At 37.5% G+C, this 15,275-nt stretch overlaps 1 protein-coding gene across 9 annotated transcripts in view; it reads right to left on the bottom strand.

The window, feature by feature from the left end:
• PTPRD (protein tyrosine phosphatase, receptor type, D) overlaps positions 1-14,944 on the bottom strand; it is a 572,360-nt gene extending 557,416 nt beyond the window's left edge. For 8 of the 9 annotated variants that reach the window (XM_010856991.1, XM_010856992.1, XM_010856986.1 and 5 more), the window contains exon 1: positions 2,540-3,085. The gene's annotated coding sequence lies outside the window, so the exon portion shown is untranslated. Of the gene's footprint in view, positions 1-2,539; positions 3,086-14,289 lie in introns of those variants that run through there. The other variant, XM_010856985.1, reaches the window with a different exon arrangement.
• Between the last annotated feature and the right edge of the window lie 331 nt (positions 14,945-15,275).

The raw sequence follows: 15,275 nt of genomic DNA on the forward strand, positions 1-15,275 counted from the left end.
GAAAGAAACTGGTATCCTCAGTAACTACTGGTAGCATTATTAGCACATACATCCTTTCTGGAATACAACCTGGTGAAATATTTCAAAAGACATAAAAATGTTCATATTCTTTGACCTAAGGATACTACTTCTATGTGTCAATACTAAAAGAAATAATGCAAAATACAGAAAAACCTATCCTGATTAAAATGTTCCTCAAAATGTTGACTTTGGAATAGTGAGGAAAAGGGGGGGGGGGACAAAAAACAATGGCTACTGACAGGAAAAGAGATAAATCTAGTCAACGAATTATTGGGTAGCCATTAAAGATGACAATCATGATGAGGCAAGATGGAAAAAAAAAAATATATATATATATTTATTTATGCCAAAATGATAACTGACAACGAGCTGAAAAACAAGCTCACCATACAGTATAAAGGTCTAGAAATTTTTCTCAAGTCAGAACAGTGGGTTGTTTTGAGGTGATGAGATTATTAGTGACTTTTTTTAGTTCGTGTCTAACTTTCCTATAATGAGGTTATACTACTGTATGACTTTAAAATAGATGAATCAAAGTCAGCATATAGAAATGTGTAAACAATACCACTTGACCACTGTATTAGAGTAAAATATTAGAGAAACTACTTTGGGTTCATGCTCTCTTTCAAATCGCTTCACTGTAACCCAATAAAACAGTAAGAAAGACTTTTCTTAGTCTGCTATTTGTCAAACATACCCAAGTAGACTGTTCCATATTTCTGTGCTTTTCTGTTCTCTACTCTGAGTGTGAGCTATGATCGGAGCTCAGTATTTAATTCAGTCAGGCTATAATTACATACATTTAACATACTAAAACATAAACTACACATTTCTGAAACCTAATCATGCCCATCCTTAATTTTTTTCAGATAATTACACAACTAAAAATGATAAATTGGGCCTTTAACAGACTTAGCAACCCTTTGGCACCAAGTACATCAATAACTACAATACCATATCGGACCAATATTGTATCTCCTACAGTGCACGTACCAATATGAACAAGAGACTCCCATCATGCCACCTGAACTGAGAGTTCTTATGATCATTTCTGTAATGACAAATTTAAGTTCTACACTATTACCTAGAGCACTGCGTCCCACAATTGCCATGTGGTGGGCCTGAGGATTTAGAATATTAAATCTCTCTGGGTGAGAATGTGTGGCTGTTTTATACAGCTTCTACCCAATCTTTATATTTCTATGATCATCAAGATTTAGATCTGTAATTACAAGAGGACCCTGATTTTCACCTCAGTTACTGATAGAGACCGTCCGTATAATCACAATAAAAAGCCAAGACTTGAAAAATGAGGCACTGCAAGAGGTGAATGTCCCCAGGCTCCACTGGATTAATTGGCTCAGAGTGCTTGGAACCCCTGCACTTTCCGATTTTGTTATGGGGGCTGAGGATGCGTGAAGCAGAAACACTTCCATCCTTGCCAGGAACCCTCTTTGCTAAGGAAATTTAAAATAATAACAAATCTGCTAGAAATAAAAACAAGCTTTATTTTTTTTTAATGGACAAGTTTTCTGGGGAGAGTGGCAGCACACTCAGTCCATGGTTCTGAATCAACACCAGAACACCCTCGGCACTTTGTGTGTGCAATTCCCTGTCTCTTCACAGCTTTCTCAAAGCTACTGCTGCTGCTGCTAAGTCACTTCAGTCGTGTCCGACTCTTCGCGACCCCATGGACTACAGCCCACCAGGCTCCTCCATCCATGGGATTTTCCAGGCAAGAGTACTGGAATGGGATGCCACTGCCTTCTCCGTCTCAAAGCTACAAGCATCACCTAATACACAGTCGATTGTATTCTCAATCAACTGTCTTTAAAAACGCTCATCCCTCATAAACCTGTTTTGGTTCATTTTGATTATAAAAACTGGAGGTACATGGGGACAATCTCAGAACTGATTAAGACTCAAACAACAACAACAAAAAAACCTACACCTAGCTGCTGCTACATACTTTCCAAAGCATACCGAAAACAAAACAATTCCTCGATATAAGTATAGTTATAGTCGACATTTTGCAATTCAAAAAACAAAACAATATAAAAAGGCTACCTGAAAAAGACAAATGCAGCAACTAACATTATCAGAGACTCTTAGACTGCAGGGAGATCAAACCAGTCAATCATAAGGAAATCAACCCTGAATATTCACTGGAAGGACCGATGCTGAAGCCAAAACTCCATTATTTTGGCCACCCGATGCAAAGAGCCAACTGATTAGGAAAGACCATGATGCTGGAAAAGATTGAAGGCAAGAGGAGAAGGAGGTGACAGAGGATGAAATGATTGGAGGGCATCACCGACTCAATGGATATGCGTGTGAGCAAACTCCAGGAGACAGTGGACACGGGAGCCTGGCGTGCTGCAGTCCTTGGGCTCACAAAGAATCGGACATGACTTAGCAACTGAACAACAAAATTGCCAGACATGGTGATGCTCTCCGTGGGAAGTGATAGAGACTTATGATGTGAAAGGAGAAGAGAAAAGCATCTGGGAACAATCACCTCAGGTTCCATGACCAAGAGAGAAGCCAGTTAGGAGAAAGCAGGGCTCTGTTCCCAGGAACTGTTACAAAGTCCTTCAGCTTTCATCCCTCCTCCTTCCCCTGGCTGCTCTAGGACAGCTCTCCAGAAACCTGAAGTGGAGCCTTTAACCCTTGCCTCAGTGGCAGGAAATGAGTGGAGAGATGCGAGGCAGCAGTTAAAGTACTGGCCTAGTTCTGTCTCTACTGCCCTGCCTCTCATCCCCACTGGACTGTCAGGGGTGAGTCTGGAGGTCCTCATCTGCCTCCACACTTCTTTCAATGACTTCTAATAGGTTGCAGTGATATGTGTCTGTCAGCATTAATTACATGTGACACTGGATTGGCCTGATCCCTGACAAAATCCAGAGCGCGTAATAAAGCAAAAGGACAGTAGGAAAGATGGGAAAGTAGGAAAGATGACAAGAGAAGGCTCCATAATGCTTTTGCCTCCCCAGGTTTTCCTTCAAGCTGCCCTCCTGATCAACCTAACAATACACACATTTGCTCTACTCTGCCGGAGAAGGCAATGGCACCCCACTCCAGTACTCCTGCCTAGAAAATCCCATGGATGGAGGAGCCTGGAGGGCTGCAGTCCATGGGGTCACTGACGGTCGGACATGACTGAGCGACTTCACTTTCACTTTTCACTTTCATGCATTGGAGAGGGAAATGGCAACCCACTCCAGTGTTCTTGCCTAGAGAATCCCAGGGACAGGGGAGCCTGGTGAGCTGCCGTCTATGGGGTCACACAGAGTCGGACATGACTGAAGTGACTTAGCAGCAGCAGCAGCTCTACTCTGCATATGAAGCTTTAAGATGTCAGATTTATTGGTCTGCTGACAACAGCCCATCTATACCAGCTGCCCCATTCAAAGCATCCCCATTCATTCTCATAGCATCCTGTTTGAATGCTAATTGTATGATCACCTACAGCCCTTCAGTGAAAAATAGCTGCAGACAGACAAAAATCACTTGGAAAACAACAGAAAAGACTCACTGAAGAAACCTGAGACACGATGTGGCAGAACTGATAAAACTGAATTTGTTTCCATATGTGACTTCCATAGAAGAGTATTTCTCCACATTGGACAAATACAAAAATCAGAGGGTATGCATCTATGTCATTAGACAAAAAGCACAGAATCGGCTATTAATTCACCTCCCTTGAGGATTATTTCTGAGACACAGTATCTTTCACTTACATCTGACAAGTAGATTCTTTGCTTGTAAGATCAATGGGTATTCTCGGTATACAAATGGCTTATCTTTACTATATATGTACCCTGGAAAATACCACATGACGTCTCAGAACCATCAGGCAGCTCAGCACTGTCCAAACTAACTTTGTGCAACAACAGAATTTTCTGGCTATACTATTCTATACAATAGATCCTACCTACATGTTGCTATTGATCACTTGAAACACAGCTACTACAACCAAGTTTTTAATTATACTTAATTTTAATTAAGATGGTGATTTGTTTCCTTATGGTTAAAAAATATATAGCATAAAGATCTGTCTCTTGTTCTTCCCTTGAGTCTTTTTTGACAAAAAGCAGTAGGTCCCTCATCAAAGCAGATGCTGTCTGATGCAAAACCTTCCTTCATCTGAGAACCAGCAATGCATCAGCAAGAATCCCATTTCCTGCAGTATATGAAGGACAGCATTAACTACAAATTCACTTAGGTTCTGGAGACCAAGGCGGAAGGGCTAGCTGGGACAGTGAAGTCTCCTCAACATAAAGTTTAAACTAACATCCTTTCTTGCACCCTTGGAAGATTTCCCACTCACTCTCTGAGAAATGGCAATCTTTATGACAAAGAGGCTACTGTGGTCCGTTTTACAGACAAAAATGTATTTAGTTCTCATCGCAAGATATGAAAACATAATGTAATGTGTCACTCTGGTACCTAAAAAATCCAAAAGGAAAAAATAGAGTCCTATGTTTAAAATATCTAGAAAATCATTTATGTACCCTTTGGCTATCAATGATAACATGTTCATGTACGTTTGTGGATGCCAGCTTTTATTCATTTGTTTATTTCATTATTTTTCTCAATTCTAGTTGCAAAGAATGTTACTACTATAAAATCCTACGATATCATGTGCATCTTTTCTTCCAAATGATGAAAACGACTGTGAAAACAACACAAACAGAAATGGTAGCTGGCCTTTTAAAAACACTAATTTAAAAATATTATTCACCTCTATACTACTTTTACTTAGTATAGTTTTTTCCCATTACTAACAATAATCACTACATGGGTAGTTAGTTACACTCCTTAAAGGGCTCTATCATTTTTTAAATGCTTTGAAATAAAATATTCTTCAGAAGGAGGCTAAGAAGATGCATATTTTTTTAATATTTCATAGAAACTAACCATCTATACAATAATCCATTGTCTGCTCTACCAAGGTGATTTTTTAAGGATAATGAAGCATATGATTTAATAGCTGCCACAAATTCTTTTTCAAGTAAGATGGGTATAAATAATACAAAAAGATGGTCCAATAATAGCCAAATCCTAACCTAAGAACTATTCTATATGCTGGATCACAGGAAATTAGATGAGCTCAATTAACTATGAAGCCAAGTGAAGGATGGTTAGGCAATCAAGGCTCTAACCACCTCCTCTTATTCTAGCAATGATTATTAGTATTATTTAGTGAAACCTGTAAGCTTTACTGTCACGGTAACTTGAGTAGCTCTTTTTTCCACATGGCAACAGATTGTTAGTCATGTCTAACTCTTTGTGATCCCAAGGACTGTAACCTGCCAGGTTCCTCTGTCCAACTGCCATTCTCCAGGCAAGAATACTGAAGTGGGTAGCTACGCCTTTCAGTCTCCAATAGAAATGTACATTATGCTAGAATTAATTTTCCAAAATCTTAAGAATTCGGATCTCTGCCTATCTGTGCAAATTGTACCTGGCAGCATTTGGCTCATCCTTTCATTCCCACAATGCCTTGCATTTAGGAAAGATAAATGTACGATCCTTTAAAGAATAAACACAAAAATGGGAGAGCAGGTAAGTGTATAAAATGAGATTTCTAAGATCCTTATAGGAAAAAAAAAAATGCATTTCATATCCCTGTGAGACCTGTTTCTAACACTTATCACTCAAACTTTTGAGTTCTTCTGATGGCCAGTTGCCAAGAAGTCACTTCCTTTGGTGACAAAGCTCTCCTTAGGCCAGTTTCCTTTAAAGCATGGGGGAAAAAAACCCACAAAATCATACACAGTGTTTAAATACAAGTGTCCAAACAGCTCCTGTTTGCAAGTTGACATACTCCTCTCCCAGATCTCTTTGTTGAATACTGAAGTCTTAGCAGGGCCTTATGAAATCAGTGAGGCGAAATTTCTGACAGGAAATACAAGCGGTCATACAAGCCAGCTGCTTGGCCTAAAAAGATTGTCTGGCTGTGCCTTACAGACATGGCACAGACATTCATTGATAAGCTGGCACAGCTAGTCCTGTCCCCATGCCACCCAGGGAACCCATCTAAAATAAGATTAGAGGTCGCAAATCCTAGTGTTCATATAATACTGGGCAGTGGAAAATTTCCATGGCTCATCGTAAACAAGGGGCCTACGTGTGAGACATATGTCACCTTCTGAAAAATGTCGGCTTCACCAGGAGTGTTCCACACCAGCATATTTCCACACTGCAGTGCCTACTGCTCCTGCCTGTCCAAGCCGGGCTTGCCAGAACTGAGATCAATTTTATTAGATACCATTAGTCTCTGTTAGGGCGGTCATTTGAATAACAACAGATTGGCAAGTATAAAACTAAGGCACCTGTTGTACATTTGGCAGCCTCATTGAGGCCCCTTAAAAAGAAAACAAATACAAGCTACAATCATGCCAGGCAATGGCTTTTGGTTCAATAATGACCATGTGTCAGAATTAAGTGCATCTGGGAATTCCTACCACAGCCAGATGTAAAGGCAGATTTGTCTTGTCTAGTGGCATATGAGGAGATACACTCAGTATACACAGATTTGGCTTTGTCTTGGTTTGGTAGGGAGCTAGGTAAGTGGAAGTTAGCTCAAGTAAACTAAAATTAATTACTTAAGCAACTGACAATATAATCATAAATAGTAAAGTTAAACATTAAACATATGGGTTGTAAGATCTGGGCTATGAGCTAGCTAACCTCTGCTTTTTCTAGGCACGTGAATTTTTTCACAAATTACTCAGTAACAATGTGCCAATATTACTAGGACACTGAGTCAGGCGGCCATGGGGTAGGTGTTAGAAATGCCATGGGGGAATGGATTTGGGCTTTGGCTTTGAGGAATTTGTAATGAATCAGACCATTAACAAGCAATTACAATGCATTATGAAAGATGCCATATGTAAAAGGCGTTTGCATCTCTAAGTGCTAAAAGAAAGGGTATCCAGGTTTGTCAGGATGAGAAGACTTCCTGGAAGAGTTTTCAGCTCAGCTAAGCCCTGAAGGAAGAGGGGAATTAGGCAAAGATGGAAGCAGAAAGGAGTTTCCAGGAAAAGGAGAAAGCATGCTCAGAATTACACACAGAAGAATCTAAGTAGCACATCAGGCAAATAGCAAATACTTTAGTATCTGGACTGCAAGTGTGTTGGGGGTGAAGGAAAGGGAAACAGAAAAAACAACTGTGAGAATGGCAAAGTGGCAAGGGACAAGGAAGGGAGAAGGACATCAAGGGCCGAGTGACTTTTGTTGAGTATTTCAAGCTTTACTTAGAGCAGAAGGGACAGCCACTGGAGTATCTGAAGGAGAAGGGTGACATAATCAGATGTGAATTTCTTAAGGAACACGCTGGCTACAGAGCACCAAAGCAACCACACTGAGACCCCAAGTAAACACAGAGAGGTTGCAGTCTAGGCAAAAGAGGAAGAAGGCCTTGCCAGCTAACATATTAAAAGGTAGTGAATAATTTGGCTGAAAGAAAGTTAATAGTTATTTTGGCATACCGGAGTAACAAGAACTTATTTAGAGAAAACAAGTTTTAAATGATAAATTTAAAATCAAGATTTAAATAGTATATCTCTTAGGTTTTTTTGATAAAGAGAGATCAGATTCAAGGTGAGTCTAGGCAAAAGTAAAATTCAGATTCAATTCAATTGCACTTCGCCAACAATTTCTTAAATAGTACCTGGATATTTTTAACAATATTTATTGAACTTCTCACTCTTTATAACTATTAGCATCAAAAAACATTTATTATGAGCCTTATTATGGAAGAACCTTCACTACACAGTCCTCAAACCTTCACTACACAGTCCACACAGCTCCAGGCTCCTAACAGGTTATGTTTATAGATTAACCCACAGGAAAACATGACTAAATAGGACAGTGCATGCATGTGAGAGACCTGGGCATTTCAGAAACCTGGGCAAAGAAGACTCTTAATTGTTGACATACTGTATGAGCCATAAATGACCAAAGCATTTTTCATGTAACTTTATGTGCTATGTCTGATTTAAAACTTCAGGGTACCTTGTTGTCAGAGAAAAAAATAATTTTCCAAATCAAACAAATCAAACATCCTGTCTTGTATTATTATTTTTAAGACCATAATTAACCAGAGATAGGTTATCTGTTGCCTGATCCCCCTCCCACCAAAAAAGCTAAATTTTTATAAAGATGGGTTAAATGAGAAAAATGTTATAAACTCATCCATTACTGAACATGAAATTAACAGGTGAGTTGCAAAAAGAATATTTTAGAAGACAGTATAACTGGCAAAATTTCCCAGATACAGTTGGCAGGGTAGGCTGCCAGTAAACAGAACACATACATATCAGTCACTTGGCATAATTCCATTTCTTTGACAGGAGGCTGTTCATCAGATATCTCTGCTCAATCTATAGCTCTCTTTGTAAAAATGCTTTTGATTCCCTACCTGTTGGGCAGCTATGAAAATGCAAGCCTTTGTGATTTAAAAAAAAAAAAAAACTATTCTTGGTGGAAATATTTTATTTAACCACTTCTACTCCAGGACTAACCCAAGAGCTCAGGAAGTTGTGCGACTGGCCTGAAAGCATATAATTTTAGAGCTGAAAGGCAACTGCAAAAAAAAATTAACCAGTCCAAACCAAACAGTTTGAGTTCAAAAAAAAATTCAGTCCCAAGCAGAGAAAGAAACACAGAGACTCTCAGGCTGTCTCTTCAATGTGCCTGCTAAGTCACTTCAGTCATGTCCAGCTCTTTATGATCCCATAGACTGTGTAGTCCGCCAGACTCCTCTGTCCATGGGATTTTCCAGGGGAATACTGGAGTGGGTTGCCCTTTCCTCCTCCAGGGGATCATCCTGGCCCAGGGATCAAACCCACCTCTCTTAGTTCTCCTGCATTGGCAGGCAGGTTCTTTACCACCAGCGCCACCTGGGAATCTCCTCTTGAATAACTGATGATAATAAAAGCATTTGACTTAGTGTTGTTTTAGACATTAAACATGACAGTGAAAATAAAGTGCTATGCTGAACGCCTGGGACATGTAAGTGCTCAGTAAATTTTAGCAACCATCACAATTACAACTTTATATACCAATCACTATTATTGTACTTTATAAATAAAGAAAATCAAAAGAAATTAGTTTTCCACCTATCTCAATGTCCTGAGCATCATCAAAGGTTTCAACTGAATAATTATTCTTCAATGTCATGATTTCAATTAAATTCAACTCAAAATAAATTCAAAGCAAAGAACATGTAGCACTTGAGTTGAGAATCGGAAAATGAGAGAATAATTAGGAGGATTTCAACAGCTCCAAGTTAGGACAGCTGGCGAGAAGAGAAAGGGGATTCTAAGAACAGCACTGGTAGAACCAAAAAGGTGCCTGCGGGCAGGGGCTCTGACACTGCAGCAGGTCAGAGCTCTTGAGGTTCTGCAGAGAACAGAGGCTGGACATACAAGCTGGGGTTAGACTCAAGGGGCTTTGACTGTTATGCTGGGAATTCAGCACTTGAGGATGCAGAGTTGAAAGCCTTAAGTTTCAGAAAGCAAAAGTTTTTAGGAAGAACTGAAAAGGAGAAAAGAGAAAACAAGGTACCAAGAAAAAAGTATGGATGAAAGATTATATTTTAGGTTTATAAAATATAGAATGTGGGACAAAGGAGAGCTTTCTACTTCTCAACTAACAAGCAGATTAAAAAAAAAATTCAGATCTGGAACCCCAGAGAGAAGTTATCAATTTTATTTTCAGAGTCATCTATGCAGAAATTATTGCTTCTATGAGAAGTAGATAGGAATAGCTCATGAGACAGTATAGACAGTGATCTGAAGAGGGCTATGGATAAAACAGTAAGAGTTTAGAATGGAGATGGGACACAGAGGCCAAAGCATACAAGGGAAAGCAATGTTGATGAAGAAAGTGAGGATCAAAAAAAGGACTCAGAGACACCCTCCATCCATGAGATATTTCCAATGGAAGATGCTCCCCAAAATGCATCCCTCTAGTAAAATATTATAACTCCCTTTTTCCCCCAAGAAAAATGTGAAAATCATTAGTTAGCCATTAAGTGAATTTAGAAAACTTAAGACATTTCCAGTAGATTATTTCTATTATTATCAATTAGCCTACTACTCCATTTAAATTAAAATATACAACAGAATTTATAAATAAGGATATAAAACCAAGTATCTAAAAATCACCCACTGAATTATTTCAACCAGAAAAGTCAAAATGAATAGCCATATTTTCTCTCTTAAAATCCTTTAACAGTATGTTAATTAAGTTACTAGTACAAGCAGTTCAAATATGTGTTTGCAAGAAGGCTGGGGTCTACTTGTGCAGTAAGAAACCATTAGCTCAAGCATGATATGTCCTTTCAGTTAGGGTGGAAGGAGACTGGAGGAAAAAAAAAATTTTTTTAATTTTGCAAACAAATGTCTTTTGGGCCTATAATGGAACACTGGATCAGCATTTGATGTGTCTAGTCTAATTTAAATTGTACTGGCGGATCTTAGGGACAGACAGAAGGCAGTAAATTCCTATCCTCCATCAATACATTTGACCTCGGAGCAAACCCCACAACTGGCTACAGGCACTCACCATCCATCATTGCTCTTGAAACCTGATCTTTCATGGAAGGACAGCTGCGCTGGGCAAAGAGCTAAGGAGCTTTCTAAGATGCACCACCATTAAAAAAAAAAAAAAAGGCAATTCTGTCGGTGCGGTGTTTTAATTAAAGGCTTTTCTAAACATTTCTTCCTCAAGACTTAGCTCGACATCAAATATGAAGAATCTATTAAGATATTTTTCACTTTTAAACAAAATTCTCTCTTTGTACGTTGTAGGTAAAATCATTTCTAGCTTTTCCTTTAAAAGCTTTCTGAGATAAACAGCGTACTATGGCATACTGATGTGTACAGACTTCAAAAACGGTGCTGGACAGGAAAAGGTAATTCTAGAATCTGTAGTAATTATACCATGTACACAACAGAGTGTACACGGCTCATATCCAAGTCTTCATTTTTAAATCAGGAAGCAATAATTTATAGTAGATGAAGATAGCAGAACACTATCATACAAAATCACGTCATAGAATACAGCATGTCCATTACATCACTCCTGCATCCAGGATTTTTTTAATTTAAAATACAAAATAAGACAAATTCTTATCTAATTGTATCTTCATCACATCTATGGCTGTTTTCTCTATGTTATGATGGTGAAACAAGACCCTAAATGTTATGTAATTTCTGCCAAGATTCCACAGAAAATAAGTGACAAAACTAAGGTATATAGTTTTTCTTGCATCAAATTTATGTTTTTTTTTACTGTAGTCAAAAAAAAAAAAAGAAGCTGGTCCAGATTTTGCAATCTTTAGCATTATATTTATATACACTATACACCTACATGCTTAAACAAGATTAAATGATAACTGTTTTTCAATTATTAATAAAATCAGTATTAATATCAACCTTTTTGTTAATAAAAGGAATCCGCTTACTGAAGCTTAAAAAAGAAGTCACTTGTTACTTGGGACCCGATGATTAAAGATGACCATTTCATAGATCTGAAAGCACACTTTCCCCTAATCCTGAAGCAATACTGAGAAACACAATTTTCTAAATGCAATTCACAAATCTCAATTTAGTTAGCTACTGCTACATTAAGGAATATAGCTTGAGGACTGTGGAAAAAGACAATTAAGAATTTATAAATTCAATCAATCTCATGACCCTGACAGTTACAATGGTTAAACCCAGTAAATAGCAAAATGGTAAAGGTCACGAGGCTCCTGACATTGTTATCTGAATGTCAAAGTTAAGTCCTGCTTCTGGGCAGTGAATTCAAAGACCTAGGAGAAAACTCAGCTTCAGACAGCTGCTTTTGCTCTTATATTTCGTTATAAATGCCGAAGAAGCCAAAGGGGAGCCTGCCACCTAAGAGTGGCTATTTGCAAAGGAGAGCAGAACTTGCTTGCTGCAGGTAGGAACCACAAGGACTATTCAAGTGGTCTCGATACTGTCTGTGCATGGGTGCACCTGATCTGCTGCCTCACAGACAGAATCAGCCATCTTAGCTTTCTAAATTGGCATCTCTTTCATTTAATTTACTGATCTATGACATATATGGATTTGATTTAGGGAGCAGCAGAGGTCGAAAAGCCAAGAAAAAGTTCCGTTTTGCTCTTTGTTTCTTGTAATTTTTAAAAAGTTATAGAGTAACTGACAAGTATTGATATGACCCTATTAAAGATGTCAGCATCAAACAGAAAACAATGAACAGAAAGATATCGAATGTATTAGTTTCAGAGGAAGGAGGCAGGACATAGCAGACTATTTCAGTTATTCTTTCTTCCCAACAAGTTGACAGTATAACCAGACACAATATTTAAATTACCTTAATGTCTGTCTTAAGAATATCTTATAAATGTTAAGAAACTGCAAACTGCTGATTACATAAAAGCAAATGGGTGATTTATTAAAGGGAAAATGAGGGGCATAGGCCTGAAATGTAATTTTGTGAGTTACGTCTTTCAAGAATTCTATTTCATTAATGTTTCAGTCATGCACCACTGTCATGACTCTATTATTTAGGTTATATTAGGTCAGAGACCTCTATAATGTACAAGCGTTTGCTCTTTAACCTCCCAAGACTTATGACGTAAAGAAAACAGTAAACTTCTACATCTGAGGCTACAATTTCATATAATGAACAATCAGCAGGCACAGACCACTTATTCTTTTAGCTATCTTTCTTAGGGGCTTGACTGTGGAGAGCTGGAAACACTTTTTTATTTTTAAATTAGGGGTGGGAGAATTTGGACACTATAAATTGTCAAAACAAAGGCAAGCCACACATGGCATTTTAATAAGTGTTACCAGCTACTAATTAGAAGCAAATGAAATTATCCATACAGAAAACATATCCCCAAACAAACCTATCCTTTGGTGGAAATGTCACTGTGCCATGATATTATGGAAGCTTAAACAAGGGATGTTTGTTGCAGTGAAATTTACTGATAATTCCCTCCTAAGTAATCTTCCTCCACATTCTCAGGTTTCTTCCGTTGATGTGTTATATAGGAATCCTCAATCTTGTAGCTCACGGAAAAAACAACTCTTTGCAAATCATTGATAATGTAAAAATTCTTTAAACGCTGATTTTGCTTGCAGCTGCAAGTTGTCTTTATGCCATCACAAGTAAGTAGCTTTCTTTAAAGATTTTTCCAAGAAATCAAACAGTACAAAGAACTGAAAAATAACTCCATAAGGCAAAAACACACTGAGTAGGCCTCACTTAAAATATAACTCATTTACTCAAACTAATCTTTTCAATCAAAAACTACTGGCCCTTTAAGAAAACAGGAAAAAAAAAAATAGTCTCTGAATACTCTGGAAAACTGAATAATTATATCTTTCTATTTAGCATTTCATATATTCATGCTTATAAAATGAATCCTAAAAGTGTACTTTGTGGCTTCTAAGTTGAATATATTACATTCAAGGTAAAGTTTATTTTCGTAATGACCAGAAACTTTGGGAAAAGGGCACCTATGATCAAAGATTAAAAGTATATTTAAAGATGTGAGCCTAAGAGTTTGATGCTCTCAGAATCATAAATTAGAGCATATACATACTTCAACTCTCCGACTACCCACAAATACACAGTGAAAGGGTATTTTTAAAGCCAAATCACCTTGAGAAATCCATCACTCCTGAAATGGCACTTTTAATACGTGATTGTGTTAATGAATTCTTATTTATCCAAAGAATCCTTTTAAAAATAGAAATGTTCAATGACTTGATAAATCAAGTTTGGTCTGAAGGATATTCAATATGCAAATACTTACAGTGTGCTCTTTTACAAATAGTCACCCTTGTCAGTTTGAAAAACTGAAAATCAACAGAAGAACAGTGTAAGTATACTTGACCTTATTGCCTAATGTCTATCAAGATTGCCACAGCTGGTCGATTTCAAATTTGTGAAACTGACACTTAAAAATGTACTGTGCATCCCCGGCGCAAGTCCTCAAGTGCTGACTAAACTGTAGTCACAGCCTCAGATTCTCCTTTCACACAACTTGCACAGCACTTACAAAGCCAGTTTAATCACACCATTAATCCATGACTACACATTCCTTAAAGTAATTCTGCTTCCTTTCTCTTTTAACCTTGCATTATGCAAATAACATCCTTTTCTAGTCCAATAAGAAAAACTTCTTAACGTTCCTATTTGTTTATCCTTGACATACACTGAGAACTAGGATCACATATGAATTTGCAGAAATACCTCTCCAATGTTCCACACACTCTGTGAAAAGTCATCCTTGCACCACCATAGTGTAATGCTCTAAACAATATTCTTGAAAAACCCTTCAATCAATATCTATGACTAACATCAGAGCATGAGTTAATAGGTTAAAAAGACAAAACAAAAACACAGGGGACTGCCTACCTGATTCTTTTTAAATGTTTCTCTAGGAAGGGTTTTCTTATGCCATACCAGGCTATCTCCTGGATATAAGAACAGTTATACAGGCCCCTAGTGGTTTAGCAAATAGCAGCAGATGAGGGGATTCCAAATCTTAGTTCTGGACTTTGAGATATTCTGACTATAAATGAATGTCAATCTTAAAAGGAAAATCAAATCATTGTATTTAATACTTTAAGCAGTTTTGCTTTTATGATTATCCACTGAAATACATATATATTAAAATAGAGCACTGCATTTCATTACTTTAGCAACTACAACTGCACTGATCTAAGAAGAATTTGTTACATAACCTCCACAATAAAATATTTAATTCATTCACCTCTTTGCATGTCATTACAAAAGTAATATATTACTCATACATTAAAATATATTTGAAAGACACTTTTCCTCTTTGAATCTTATTTCTATTATACTAGTATTACTGAGAGCTCTAAGAACAGATTATTTCTATGTAAAGTGCTCACTATTTAAAATGAAATATAGATACAAATTGAATGCCACTTTTAAAATAGTAGAAATCTAAAATAAATGTGCTTCCCAACAAACAAAACCAGTGTTTTATAAACAAAGCCAGTGATAAAACTTACATTAGAGTGCACCTATTTTTAAAAATCTACAATTAATAACACCACTTAATCCTCATCCCCTAGCTGCCTTTCCTTTAAAAAAGAAAATTCTAGGCAGGCATTTTTACAGCTTTTAGCAATTTTTAACCGGACACAGTCTGACAGCTGAATTCATAGAACTGACCAGCTTGTCAATTTCACACTTTGAAAGTACAA

Source organism: Bison bison, unplaced genomic scaffold, assembly GCF_000754665.1.
Source record: "Bison bison bison isolate TAMUID 2011002044 unplaced genomic scaffold, Bison_UMD1.0 scf7180017864376, whole genome shotgun sequence".
NCBI classification, from domain to species: domain Eukaryota; kingdom Metazoa; phylum Chordata; class Mammalia; order Artiodactyla; family Bovidae; genus Bison; species Bison bison.